The sequence below is a fragment of the Lissotriton vulgaris genome, chromosome 5 (assembly GCF_964263255.1).
Source record: "Lissotriton vulgaris chromosome 5, aLisVul1.2, whole genome shotgun sequence".
Classification (NCBI taxonomy): Eukaryota; Metazoa; Chordata; class Amphibia; order Caudata; family Salamandridae; genus Lissotriton; species Lissotriton vulgaris.
In genome coordinates this window covers 639650274-639664870 of record NC_141693.1, presented here as the reverse complement: position 1 = coordinate 639664870, position 14597 = coordinate 639650274, and the positions used below count along the sequence as shown (strand labels likewise).

The following is a 14597-nucleotide window of genomic DNA, read 5'->3' as shown; positions in this document are numbered from 1 at the left end:
TATTTTTGTCATCCTTGTTAATTCACTGTATGTACATTTTCTTTGTGGATATTATGAGCATCTGACATGGTTCCATCTTACAAGCACCAATGTTGGGCATCCTACTTTAAAATATTAGTGTCAATTATTAATTTGCAATTACTTTGTAAAGTAATGAATTCAGTAACCCAAGGTTTTCTTTAGGAACCAACTGCAGTACTATCAGAATCCAGGTTTGTTGAAAACCTTTTCATACCTTTTCTTTTACCACCCTACACTTCTGGTTTATTTCCCTCTTACAGGTTCATTTTCTCTTCTACCCTCTCCCTTTGTAACTGTGTTCCTGTCTTTTCCTCTCTCATCCTTTCTGCCTTCTATTTCTCTCTGCATCAAACTCTTGCGACAAAAAAATATGTCCTCATCCCCAAAAATAAGTGCCAGTTCCCACTCCTTGCAATTACTGGCACAAACTAAGCACTGAGGGCCTCATTTTTTAAAAACTGGGTAAGGCAGTGCTGCAAGTTATTCTTTCTGTGCTGCCCCACGCCAATGCAAAAGGGAAGAAATGCAACATGTTTATGAAATACAGTGCATTCCTGTCCTTTCCCCCCTTCACTGGCGCACAATTTGCTGCCAAGTGCTGACGTAGGTATCCATGCATAATGGTGCAAAGATGCCTCCATTGCAGGCAGGTTTGTTTTTGTGCAGGAAGACACGCCTTACTGCACAAAAACAATCCAGAGAGGCAGCACACATGGAAAGAGGGAAAAGAAGGAGAAATGAAAATATTGTATTTGTTCATTATGCCTGCTCTGGGAGGCCTAAGGTTTTGGAACTGCCCCAGGTTCATGTGATTCGGTAAATCTGGGGCAGCAGCAAATTCTGTGGGTGTTGCATGGGGAAACCCACTACAATGCCCATGGAATGCCTCCTTGATGCGGAGCAAGGCACAGAAGTGGCTTGAGCTGCTTTGTCTTACTCCATATCAATGAGACCATGCAAAACCATGCAAAGTGGCCTTGCATTGCCTCATAGACATGATTGAGAGTCTTGCGCTGCTGGACCATAAAAAAAGTGATGCTCCAGTGGAGCAAGCCTCTCATAAAAAGCCCCTTCGTGTGTCTTCAGAGGACAGGGATATCTGAAAATACACAAAGAAGATGAAAAATGCAGCATCTGCGACTTTGAAACTGAAAAAACAGAAACATTTTACAGCAAACATGCTAATTGCTATTCAAAGCTGCAGTGTGGTGGTGAATGACGAAGTATGCCCCGAGGAAGACCCACACATGAGTAGTTCCATTAATGTAACACTGTAGGCTGAGGAGCAATAATCTGCCGAAAGCCAAGCAGACATAAAATGACAGGCCGTCTAGTTATAGATCAAACCATAAGCTTCACTTTTATTAACAATGGATTAACTATAGATCTGCGCCAACACATGCATAATTACTTGAACTGGTGCAAGACTTTCATTGCTCTGTGCATGTGGGAAGTCCTTGCTGGATGGCAATAATTCTACAGATTCTGGCAAGGGCTTTTCCCTTGAAAAATCTAAACCTGTTACAAACAACTGTGAATGTCTTTGCAGATTTGTTGTCATTTTGTATCTCAGCATTTTAAAATGTCTGCGAATGCCGCCTTGTTTTTTATAGCATTTAAAGATAGGCTCTGTGGCCCTTGCCTGATGCATGTCTTCTTTTCTACTTTTGACATAGATTTCTTCATTTGGTTTCTTTTTTTTTTATTAAAAAATGTTTAATTAAAGAGAGTAAAGAATATAAAGCATTTACAGCTAATGAAAATAAACATCCTTAAGTCAATCCAAGTGAATACTAAAAAATAAAGAAATATGGAAAAATACACCTATCTCTTAAATTGAAGGAAGAAAAATAACAACAGATATAAACGATTTCACATAAGCATTGCATATAATATTAAATGATGAATCTAAAAACTTATATTGAAATATATAAACAGAAGGCTAAACAAGTGCATTTTACTCATTTTTATAAGGAGAGATTCATTTTGTTTCTTTGGCAAGACCATGTGATGAATTTGAAGTCCTAAACTGTATGGTGCAACCTACAGAGAATGTTAATAGGTAAACTACTGTTAAGGTGGCTGTAAAGGGATGTTAAGGGCAGGGTAACAAGTAGGTCTAACATAATGAGTAATTTCAGCTTTCGGTGTTGACCTTTGGTTTAACAACTTATTGCAATTTGTAAATTGTAATGTTTTATCGCTTCAATTGATTCGACTGGCACAATATACCAGATTACAAAGCTATGTAAAAAATCAAGTAAACGAACCTCGTTAACACAAACACTTCTATCTGCCATAAATATATCTACATTCGAGCTATCAAACTTACTATCAGTGTGCAACCATGATACAGTTGAAAGAGACAGAAATCTCTTGCTTCGATCATGATTTGGCTGCAATTCATTTTGAAGATCATCAATTAGGATTTGAAAGTTGTGGTCTGTGTTTATTAGCAAGATCCCTAAGTCTTTAGTTTTACACTGAAAGAAATAAAGGTGTTCAAATTGTTGAAATCCTAAATGCAGTCAATTACATTTTGCTAAATTAGGCCTCCAATTTTAAAATTGACTTTTTTAGGATTTAGCTGTGAATAACAATTGTAAATCAATAATTACATGCAGACATTTACAATATGGATTTGAAATCTCCACATACACGGACTATCCAACAAGAATGCTTAGGAATTTATAAGATTCCCATATTTTCATCCATCAGCTGTCTATTATCCACCTGGAAAATATGCGCATTCGTACATTTTATTTGACTTTTTTCCTTGTGGGGAAAACTCTTTCCCCATGGCATTCTCCAAGAGATATTGGTGAATCCCATAAAACTCAAAAATCTAAGTTCATTGTAGACACATGTCTATGATTTGTAGATATCAAACTCTTTTGAAGAAAAGAGTGAAGTGGACTTGTAATACCAAACACACAGCTAGCTTTGGATCAATGCAGTAAGTTAGAAAATGCCAAGGAGACTTAACCTTATATCCATGCCAGGATGAACTGCAATTGAGCACCAGAATGCACTTGGCTCAGTGGGGTAGCTAGCCTTTTTCCCGTCTGTGACGTTCCCTTCGTTTTCCGCTTGCCACAGCTGAATGTGAGTGGGGGGTGATGGCAGGCCTTCATCTGCTGCCCGCGACCGGGAGCATGTCCCCAAAACGTGTGCCGCCCGGGATGACCCACCTCCCCCGCACCCATCCTTGCTACACAATTTATTGGGTTAATGAGTGTTGCAGCAGTAGAAGGGAGGGGAACCCGAGAGATCATCCATCATGTGCTCTCAAGCAAACTGCTCCTCCTGTGCTAACTAAAGTCTTTTCCACATCTTCCAAATGAACGAGGAGCCCAGAACATGGGCTTCTATGGGAATTCACAAGGGCATGTTATCAAGCCCATTATCACCGCTTTAGCGGCAGTTTCCTGCCACTAAAGCAGTGATAATTTTAACACCGTTACTTGATAATATGCCCCTATACAATAATATATTATACATTATAATTTTAACACAGCAAATCCTTTAAAAAAATACCAAGACATACAATTGGACGTATAACTTAGGAAGTAGACCCTCTATTTTTGATTCCTATGACCCTAAACTTGAGACATTTTAGATCCCTGTTTACTGACAACATAGGACAACAGAACACTTTTGCCCATCAAATGCGCAGAGGTGAATTACATGTAGCCACATAAATCCCCATAAACCGAGCAACAAAGGCAATCAAAATATTAAAAATAAGAAATTATTAAGCACAAAACTAAGAAACATTAGCAGGTTATTACTGCAGAAAATAGAATTTTTATTATTTCTACTATATGGAATCAATGGTCAGGTCCACCGAGATTTTATTAATACACGGATAAACCAGATCCTGTAGCCAACATCAGAAAGCAGATGCCTGGGACAGAAAAACGCAAAATGTACTACTACTACAATTGCTGCTAATACTTCTAATAAAAATACTGCTAGTAAAAATGAATACTACTACTACTAATAATAATAGCTACAACTATGTATTATTAGTATTATTAGTGTTTCAATATTTTGTATGCAAATACATCATATAGCAAACTATGTGCAGATGAAGGGTATTTTCTGGAAAGAAATCAGTGCTGGTAAAGAAAATGTCTCAGTGACAGGAGTGGAACTGATTCTTGGCGTAGGCAAACAGAACTTGTTACAGCCCATTATGGAATATACACATTCAAGGCTAAGCATTTACCCCTTATTGTGTATATCGTTCAACTCCCTGATACTTGGATTAGCTTGATCCAGAGTGAAATTGAATTTACAATAAAAGTAGAAATAAACCTTGGCATTTACAAGGTTTTGATGTGCCAGTGGGCGGAGAAAAAATATTATCATAAACCTATGTGCTAATCCTGGAACATAATCACTATTGTCACCTGTTATGGGTACTGGAACGTTTTTTTCAGAACAAAATCCTTTTTAAAGTCGCAGTGATGTCTTCGCTTGTAGGTAATTGGCAGGCTGTAGTAGGAAGGATATCATTTGTGTAATATGACACGAACATGTTTTTTGAAGTCTTCTTGGCAGTTCATTTTTACCAGGAAGCAGAAAGTGACACTTCGGTCTACAATGTGACACCCTATGCTGTATCTGATATGAAAGAAGATGACTTTTGACACAGTAATATAGCATTATATTTTCTGAGAAACGTGCTCATGATTCCAAGTATGTCCACATACATATAAATTCTTATAAATGTAACCCTAGCATTGCCGTTAGAAATTATAGCGTATATTGTCATTCTTAATATTTACTCAAAACATGTTTTTCAAAAATAAATATATATTCAGAAGAATCTGACATTCCCACTATGAGGTCATTCAAGCCTACATGAAGTTATTCATGCTCTATATGAAGAAAAGCATAACCTACAAAAAGTGGTTAGTGTTACCACCAATGATTCATACTCAACACCAGGTGGTGTATTTCCATCACTAAGCAATGTATTCACAATCCAGCACTAAGATTTAAAAGCTATTGCACAGGGATCGAGAAACTCTAATCGACTGATGAAAGAGTATAATTGGGCCATATTATCAAGAACGGCGATAACATTATCGCTGCTTTAGCAGCAGGAAAATGCTGCTAAAGTGGCGATAAGGGGCTTTATAATATGCCCTTGTGAATTCCCATAAAAGCCCAGGTTCACACCAGAACCTGGGCTTCTATGGGAATTCACAAGGGCATATTATCAAGCCCTTTATCGCCACTTTAGCTGCAGTTTTCTGCCGCTAAAGCGGCGATAATGTTATCACCTTTCTTGATAATATAGACCATCGTTCCCTTATTACAACTTTAGGCCCTGCACTACTTAAGACATTATCATCTCAATTGTATGCACCTGAAGGATATATATATATATATATATATATATATATATATATATATATATATATATATATATATATATATATATATATATATATATATATATATATATATATATATATATATATATATATATATATATATATATATATATATATATATATATATATAAACATTTATTCTTCACTGTGCCTTTACACCCAATTCGGCTATTGGAGTATTGGAGGAGGATAACAAGAGCAATGCTAAAGCATATAAAGAGGACTGAACAGTTCAACACTTTAGGGTGAATCATTGTCATGAGTGGGCCATCTGGTGAGTCTGTAGCTTAATATTTAATGGAGTTTTGCTACTTTGGGTGTGTTTGAGGAGAGAACATGACTATTTACATAATCTATCCTTGTTCTGTGCTGAGTTGTATGGGGAGATATGTTCAGATTTGTGTATGCATATTTCTTCTCAAGATGTTTGGTACCTTGCACAATGAATCAGGTCAACTTTGAAGGTTTGGTTGCTTGTTAGGTTGGGAATGTCTGTGTGAGCCCAAAGTTAATGGCGAAATAAATGTTTGGTAAACTGAACACCGGGCTTAAAATAACTAAGTTTTGTTAGTTAGGCGGCAGTTTACTTCAATTAAGCAGTTTAAATGTGGAACCATCATTATGGCAGAAGATCAGACAATTGCTTCATGTTTTATGATTTTGTAGACTGAGAGAAACTGTGGAGATCTTTACTAGAGCTAGGGGCTGGCTCTATATTAGTATATGCAATAGTGCCACTCCACAAGGATGACACAGCTAGGATTAGGTGTGGATTGGAGGGAGAGTTTACTGAAACCATCTCTGTAGAAAAAGAGTCCACCAGGGCTCGTATTAGCCCCTTTGCTCTTTAGTCTGTACCTAAATGATTTCGCTGAATATCTGCTGACAGATTACATTGATGTCCCCAGTATAGCAGGGAAAAAGGTCCTAATACTGCTCTTCGAGGACGACACAATTTTATTGGCACAGACTGAAAATGCAATCCATAGTCTACTACTCAGTTTTGTAAACTATTGCAAAAATAAGTCTTTGACTATTAATGCAGCAAGGACAAAAGCATGGTTCTGAGGCCTTAGCCTTGTATTAAGCAGAAGATGAGAATACATGGAGAGCTAATAGAGTCTGTTAAGCAATTTGATTATCTGGGTGCACAGTTTACTGAGTATCTGAAGTGGAATTGTTACATACGCAAGAAAACTGCTTCTATGTCAGACTTCTGGGGCAGTTTTAAAATGTAGGTAATAGGCAGGAGCCAAAAGTATCAGTACCATTTTGCAAATGTATAGACAGATGTCGGAAGCAGCAGCACCTAAGGCGCTTTGGAGGTATGGGAATTTAAACACACTATGTGAGAAGTTGGCCTGATATGTGATGTCCACTATTCTAGTGGGCACCCTGTATCAATCCAAACAACCCTTATGGTGATGGTTGTAAAGTCAACCTTATAGACCAGCTATCCTAGTGGTAGCATGGACAAAGCAGTCTTAGGCTAATACTTCAGAGAGCATGTGAAGCCAATTGTTTTACCAATAGTAACCCCTTGAATACCAAATGAAAGGACACCACACAAGGTATAGATCAAATATATATGTATTTATTACTAACACAACCCCTCTGCACTCTTTATGAGTTCAGAGTTCGAGATACAGCACAAGTGACTCAATAAGCATACTATAAGTTGCACAAATACAATTCTGCCCTAGGGGCCTTACGGACCATATACTAAGTAAGTGGTATAAGAACCACTTCAGGTTCTATTTTAGTAATAATTGTGGCCCCATCGACATGTTATGTATGAATTTGATTTAAACAGAACAAAAATGTGCACTTTATATTGAATGTAGGCTGCGTATATTGCCAAAAAGAGACTGTCTAGTTAAGTGTTCTAAGCTTCACACAGTCAAAGAATATTGTGGAAAAGGACAACCTATTGCATTTTGTGCTGTTTTGCACTAAATACATCTTGAAAGATGGCTTGTGTCTCTTTTTTTAGAAATTATGAGATTAATTCTAAAGGAGCAGTTTTACCATTTTGTTTTAGAACAGATGATGAATGTATGAATGTATTTCTAATTCATTCAACTCATATTTATGGGTAGTTTTCCCAGTAAATCTGACTAAGCTCCGTATACAATTATGGATGATATGGTGCCTAATCTCCTTTTATAAAGGTCGTACACTGGTAGCCAGGGAGGATCTTGATTAGTAGTTGCTGCACCTATGGATATTACTGCTCATATCCTGTAATACAATATGATTGGTAGATGATTGTTGTTTTATGGGTTCTTCATGTAACCTGAGGTATGCTGATATGTTATCGCTGAGCAGAAGTATGAAGTGGATAATATGGGGCTTCTGCTCTTCGTTCCTATATTTTACTGTGCACGCACCTGCACTTTAGGGGGACATTAACCAGTAGCTGTGGGTCTTACGGGCTTCCCACTTCCATCATTTGTTATTGTTTCTGTGGCCCAACATGACTAATAAGTGATTGATGTATGTGATGTTATGCATTTATTGGTCTATGGCTATTTATCAGTATATCTTATTTGTATTATTGTATGACAGAATGGCGACAGAATAACCAATAACATGGATTTAACTGCTTCATGTTGTATGCAGTTTAAATGTGGCCTTTGCATGAAACCTTGTATAGATTGAATTTATTTCTATAAACTAAGTATTTTATAACACTACAAGTGCAATCGGCAGTTGCAGATACACTGAGGGAAAAATGGTGCAGGTGCATTATTGCTTTCTTTGTCATATAGTTGATATAGCTGATTATATTTAAGGATGAAAAAGGTACACCTAGATTGGAAGCTAATGGCTTAGTTGAGGGTTTCTAGGGAAGGTTGTTGGCCAATTGTAAAGGATGTCAGTAGTAAATCTTCTGTTTTGTCACTAATTCAGTAGAGCCAGTTGTTGTACATGCTGGTGGAGACATGTGGTATGCAACTGAAATTTGTTGGTGAACCTAAATCTACCTGCACAGTTCTTAATGAATGTGAGTGTTGTCTACCAAAACACAAAAATTGTCTATCAGTTTCACAACTTTATTCGACAGTTGAGTCATAAAAGTACATATACAAATACAGTTTTTAAAAACCAATCAATAAATATTTAAGTTACAATTAAATCATTCCATAACCATCGAACAATTTGAAACTTCCATAGTTCTTTAAAATTAAATCTTAAAACAATCCAAGATTCAATATTTTACAGTTCAGTTTATAGTTATATCAATCTGGAGCTGCGAGAAAACCACAGCACATAGGAGGGGTGCAGGGTCATCATAAACATAAGATATTATCAGCAATCACTCACTAGTCCTTTGGGCCAGTGTTTTCAAACGGATTTGCCAGGCCCAGCTTGAAAACTTTGTAACAGCAATACAGATAGGGGGTGGGGAATCTGTACACAGGATGCGCAAAGCGTCAACATACCTTCTAGTGCCCATTAATCGACATACCGGTTTTATCCACACGTTACAAGGTACAATATACAGAGGGCAAAGAAATAACATGTGCCCCACTGTCTCACGTTGTTCTTGGCATTTATTGCATCTATCATTACCTGAACCCCCCCATTTGCAGGTATATTCCCGTATTGGGAGGGCACCCACCCTTAATTGAAAGTACAGCTTACGGTCGTAGGGTTTCTCTATCAAGTCCCAGTACTTCTCTAGCACTGGACAAGCCTTGAACTCGAGAAAACTACCAGTAAGGTGGGTGGAAAGGCCTTGAGAACTTACCAATGAAAATATCAGTTCCCAATACCTTACTTTCAGGACTTCTTTTGAAGGGAATACTACATTTGCAGGATCGTACCAAAGCTCTGACATCCCAAGATTTCCTAGGAGAGATCTAAACTCCTTTAACCATTTGATTTTATGGAATGAATCAGCTTTGATGACGCCCATAAGACCCCTAGCCTATTGTGCTAGCTCCTCTGTACACCATTGCCTGTGCCAGTACAACAGAGGGCGAAGCTTAGCTTGGTATAAAACGGGCCTTTGGCCAAGATCCATCAATAAGGGTATTAAAGGGGTGCTTTGAGGGAGACTTGTGATCTTGCGTAAAAACGCATTTTCCAGCTGGGTCAGGCACTTCATATTCTCAAACCCCCAAAGCTCGGCTCCGTACAGGGCCGAACTTAAAACCTTCATCCCATAAATGTCTAAAACTGGGCTAATTGGTTTGGTCAGGGAAGTCTTAAACTTTGTTAGAAGAATTCCTGCTTGGCGTTTATGCATCAGGACAGCCCGATCAAGTTGACAGTTCCATTGCATATCTTTCTGTAGAGTAACACCCAAGTACGTAAAAAAATCAACCTGTTCCAGGGGCAATTTATTCATGAAAACCTTTCCCCTGAATGACCTGTGTTCATTAAAGGACTGAAACTTGGTTTTAGCAGTGTTCACTTCTAGGCCACTCAGGATACAACATTCTTCAAATCGTTGGAGGGCCTTTTGGAGACCACTTGGGGTCTTTGATATTATTAAGGTGTTGTTCGCAAACATGAGGATTGGGATGGGTATACCTGCCAGCACCAGAGCATCTGAGGGGGTCAGAGAGAGAAAGTCAACCACCCTGTTGACAAAGAGTGAGAACCGGGTAGGTGCCATAACACAACCCTGTTGCACACCTCTGTCAACAGGGAAGGCATCCGTAACCTGACCCTGTGCCCCCCACCGGACCCGGGCAAAATTATCCTCATGTAGCCAGACGATAAGGGTCAGCAACTCTGGGGCCATTCCCATTTCTCCCAGCACTTGCCATAGTTTTTTACGCGGAACTAGATCAAAGGCAGCCCTTAGATCAACAAATACCGCGTAAAGGCCCCCCTTTCCTAGTAAGACCGTTCTCCAGTACAAGTTGATAAAGCGAAAAACTTGATCAATTGTACTAGTCAAGCGTCGAAAGCCAGCCTGCATTGGGCTCAGAACATTGTTATCGTCCATCCACTCTTGAACCTTAGACAAAGCCAATCTGCCCACGATTTCCGCCCCCTTCCAAGAGGGCGGAACGTCCACACCCCACGCAATTGCGTTTGCAATGTATGCAATGTATAAACGCCAGGTTTGCTTTCCATTTAAAAAGACATCTGACGGAATGCTATCCATGCCCCGGCTCTACCACCTGTTACTCCATCCAGAGCCCTATCCACATCTTCAGGAGTGAAAACCACCCCAACATATTAAATATGTGGGGGCGGTTCATCAAGCTCATCATCACTGCTCTTGGCGTACTGTGGTTTGAATAAGTCAACCAACGCATGTTGGGCCACATTATTCTGGGGGCGATCCGGGCGGCCTCCTCTATCCCACTTACATATGTCCAAAAACTGCTTGGAGCTCTTAGCCACACAGCATCTTTTAGTTCCCTCCACTTCTCCTCATCCCATCGCTTCTTAGCCTCCAACTGGGTTTTCCTATAGTAGACCGAGCTGCCCTTACTTTGCATGTGTCTCTCAGTTTTAGGGCTCTGCCAAGACTAACCCTAGCTTGTCGACATGCTGCATTGTACCATCCCTCAGGACTCTTGCCCCTTACAATCTTCCCTGAACAGGGCTTACAAAAATGAGTTTTTAAACGCTCAACCAATTTGGTATGGACTTCGGTCACAGAGGAACGGGAGTCCATACTAACAGTAATAGTCCCCACCACAGCCAGTGCGTTGGTTACTTCTTCATTAATTATAGCTATGGTTTCGGGATGTTCAACAATTCTGCTCCATTTTAAGTGGCGCATGTCGATAGCTAAAACAAGGTCAGGCACTATTACGTCCTGGACGGGTGTTATATCTGCAGCTAAGGATAGGCTGAGAGTAGCGCTAATTGGATTATGGTCACTCTCTATATGGTTAGATACCACCATATCTATAAGGCAGGGCCACAAACTTATGTGGACGAGGAGATAGTCAATACGACTAGACCTATAGCCATTATCGTAGGTACTAGTTCCTGATCTATCTGATGGAGTACGTCTATTGGCTGCCCTCAGGTGATTTCCCATACACAATCCTTTCAACTGAATGGCCGCCTCTGTCCATTTTTTATGGGATCCATCTCAAGGGAGGGGATACCCCACCTAGAGTCCTCCTCTTCAGTAAGATATTAATCGTCATGCCCGAGGGGCTCAAAGGTAGTGTTAAAATCCCCCGCTACAAGAGGCAAAACGTTCATGGGTGTAGTAAAAAGTAACTCCTCTAATACAGATAAAACCTCAGATTTTTTTCCCCCTGGAAGGCCTCGAGCATAGACATTAAAACTATCTAGACTTGTCCCTGAAGGGGTAGCAAATCTTACTACGTCACTGTTATCTACTAAATGTTGGTGAGTGGTACATCCTAAGTCCTGCCTAACCCTTGTAATACCTCCACCAACTGGGCGACCCCTATCTTTTTTAATTGCGGGGACATGAAAATTGAGATAGCCTACACAAAACACTGGGTCTACTAATCATGTCTCCTGGAAAAGGCAAATGTCGAATTTTTCAATAAAATACGACTACTCTGGTGAAACTAGTTTTGGGCCCATACCTGCTATGTTCCAAGAGATCATCGACGTAGTCCCCCTTACATGAACCGAACCCCCGATCGGGTCCAGACCATCCAAAAAGGCACTCTGCCCATCCAATTTATCAAAACCAAGTGGAAGACTCTGGACTGATAATACCCCGCTAGGTAGGTTTGGGGGTATCTCAGCACTTGATGAGACTGAATTGCTATTTCCAGAAATTGATTCCATGTTGGGAGAATTAACTGCTAATATTTCAACATCACTCGTATCACTTTCTGTAAATGAATCACTTCCCCTACTTGCATTTCCATTGGTGGGTACTAGATGGTAAGTCCCACCTCTGGAAAATCTTCCAACCAAGAAACCCTTTCAAAGCCATTATACAGCCTTGAACCTTCTTCAGTATTATCCCAATGCTCTACACCCCTTGCTAACGACATAATTCTGTTGGGCTGCTGTAGAGCTTGGTAGAAGTAAGTGAGGGGTAGGGAACGTATTGTAGTTGCTAGACTTGCCACGGGCCAATCACAGATGTGTTCTGCAGCCTTCCTGTCTCTAAAATTATTAATAATACAATCTCCCTCTTTGACCTTTTTTTGAGGACCCACCCAGTCAACACGCCTGGCAAATATAATTTCAGCTGATACCCCCGATGGCAAAAGGCGGTGGTGATTATGCCAGTATATACACTTATTCTTAAGGTCCCTGTACTCCTCCCTTTTGTCCTGGCTAAGGGGGGGGGAACCCCCACAAGTACCACCCCATAAAGGATGGATTATGGCGGGAGATCTATACATGGCAGTCTCTTACCCAGTGATGCATGAGGGGTATTCAAATTTGCTTTAGAGGAGTGAGATACCTCGCTTACAGCTTCCCTCCTCCCATCCCCACTATTCAGCACCAATTGATTAGAAACCCCACCATTCAACACCATTTGTTTAGACACAATCCCAACTCCCATAGAGGGAGGGTGCAATAGAACAGCAGCATCTGTAACAGCCACAGGTTTGTTACTGGTCACCTGGTTGACCCGAAGGCCAGTTTCAGTTATAAGCCCAGGCTGTGTAGAACATGTAGGAACAGTGGCATTAGGACCTTTAGCCTGTGGTACAGTCCGTGCCTGGGCCATAGCGAATGATAGTTCAAGACACGCCAGCCTATTTTCAATTATGTCGAGCCTGCCATAAATTGGAATACACGTTTCTTTGAAGATAGATTCCAGTTTAGTCCAAAAAAACGGCCCCAAGTCAGAGGGAACATCTTCACTAGAAGTCAAGGGCAGGGATATCACTTTGCTGGTAGAATGGCCTCCATCCGAACTCAAGGGCACTGGTGAAGTAACGTTCCTATTGTCAGAATTGTTTTCCGAATTTTGGCATTCCTTCCATTGTCATTTACACCCCCATGTTTCCTTTTAGATCTTTGACTCACGGGGCTTTGGCTAACTGGTTGAGCAGGCGTTCCCTTCTTTGCGCTGCATGCAGACTGGGTCTTGACACAAGGGGCCGTTGTCTCAGTAGGATTCGCTACATTCCTACCTCACAAACTTGTATTGTCAGTTACGAGGGCACAAGACTGACTTTCTGTCTGTGGCGATACACTAATTCCTTCCATCACCTTATCACAGCTTGCCTCCCTAGGTGCTATGGCCAGGGATTCCAATGGTGATTTTGCTTGTGCTAATAAACCCAGCGAGGAGCGTTTTTCCAAAGCGAAATCCATAGATAATCTTTTTTCTGTCTGGGTGATTTCATGAGCTAAGATCGAGGATGCTCTAATCAAAAACTGATCCAAAGTTCCCACTATGGAGCCCCCAGTAATGGATTTTCTACTTTTCCTCCCAGCAGGTGAAGCCATTATATGGTTCTGGGCAAGTGGCAAATAGAGACAAAGCCCTTATGGAAGTTCACTTGCTAAAATACAGTAAATAATCCAATGGGTTACAATTATAATTTGGCTTCACACTAACCTTCCAGTGAATATGTTAGAGAGGGGCCCGTCCCCAACCATTCTCTAACGGGCTCAAACGGGCCCGCCCTTGGCCTGAGCTTGGCCCGGAGCGCGCGTTCCACGAAGCGGGGGCCGCGAGGAGTGAAGTAGCGGCGTGGGCGTGGCAGCACAGGTGTGCGGGCTGCAAGGTCTCCTGGGCTCTGTGGTCCCAAACGGCAATCTCCTCAGTCCTTCTCCCTCGAGCGGCACCCGCGAAGCAGGGGCCGCGAAGAGTGAAGTAGCGGCGCGGGCGTGGCAGCACAGGTGTGCGGGCTGCAAGGTCTCCTGGGCTCTGTGGTCCCAAACAGCAATTTCCTCAGTCCTTCTCCCTCGAGCGGCTCCCGCGAAGCAGGGGCCGCAAGGAGTGAAGTGGTGGCGTGGGCGTGGCAGCACAGGTGTGCGGGCTGCAAGGTCTCCTGGGCTCTGTGGTCCCAAACGGCAATCTCCTCAGTCCTTCTCCCTCAAGCGGCATGATCTATTAACTGTACTCAATATTGGTTTCACATGCATTCTCCAGCAATGTTGTCTGCAGCATAGTTGTCAATCAATGTGCAATCTTGTTTGCTTCCCACGTCAGGGGTCATAATTTTCTTTGAGAGAGGATCACGCACTGGTGTTTGAAAAGTTACCTTCATTGGCTTCACTGCAGATTTAGGC

The 14597-nt window shown here is 41.1% G+C and overlaps 1 protein-coding gene across 1 annotated transcript in view; it reads left to right on the top strand.

Annotated features, from left to right (window-relative positions):
• Positions 1-14597, top strand: part of NRG3 (neuregulin 3) — a 1735002-nt gene that overhangs the window by 206493 nt on the left and 1513912 nt on the right. The gene's annotated exons all lie outside the window — the stretch shown is intronic.